The sequence below is a fragment of the Triturus cristatus genome, chromosome 1_1 (genome assembly GCF_964204655.1).
Source record: "Triturus cristatus chromosome 1_1, aTriCri1.1, whole genome shotgun sequence".
NCBI classification, from domain to species: domain Eukaryota; kingdom Metazoa; phylum Chordata; class Amphibia; order Caudata; family Salamandridae; genus Triturus; species Triturus cristatus.
The window spans coordinates 522994889-522995546 of NC_140579.1; the positions used below are offsets into that span (position 1 = coordinate 522994889).

The following is a 658-nucleotide window of genomic DNA, read 5'->3' on the forward strand; positions in this document are numbered from 1 at the left end:
GCACCGGAGCCCTGCAGCCCCGGAGCCCTGGAGTCCTGAAGTCCTGGAGCCCTGCAGCCCCAGAGCCCTGCAGCCCCGGAGCCCTGCAGCCCCCGAGCCCTGCAGCTCCCGAGCCCTGCAGCCCCCCCGAGCCCTGCAGTCCCCATGCCCTGCAGCCCCCGAGCCCTGCAAGGACAGGTGGGAGCCCTCCCACGAAGGCTCGGGCGGGCAGATTGGCGTCATTTCGGTCCCGGCCATCTGGTCTTGACTGAATGTCCTGGGGGTCCGAAGCGTTTACTTTGAAAAATTTGAGTGTTCAAAGCAGGCCGGTCACCTGAATACTTCAGCTAGGAATAATGGAATAGGACTCCAGTTCTATTTTGTTGGTTTTCGGAACTGGGGCCATTATAAAGAGGGATGGCCGGGGGCATTCGTATTGTGCCGCTAGAGGTGAAATTCAAGACGAACCAAAGCGAAAGCATTTGCCAAGAATGTTTTCATTAATCAAGAACGAAAGTCGGAGGTTCGAAGACTATCAGATACCGTCGTAGTTCCCACCATAAACGATGCCGGCTAGCGATCCGGCGGCGTTATTCCCAGGACCCGCCGAGCAGCTTCCGGGAAACCAAAGTCTTTGTGTTCCAGGGGGAATATGGTTGCAAAGCTGAAACTTAAAGGA

At 57.0% G+C, this 658-nt stretch overlaps 1 pseudogene; it reads left to right on the forward strand.

The window, feature by feature from the left end:
- Window positions 1-623: 623 nt before the first annotated feature.
- Window positions 624-658, forward strand: part of LOC146870541 (18S ribosomal RNA) — a pseudogene marked incomplete at both ends in the record, with an annotated part of 692 nt that continues 657 nt past the window's right edge.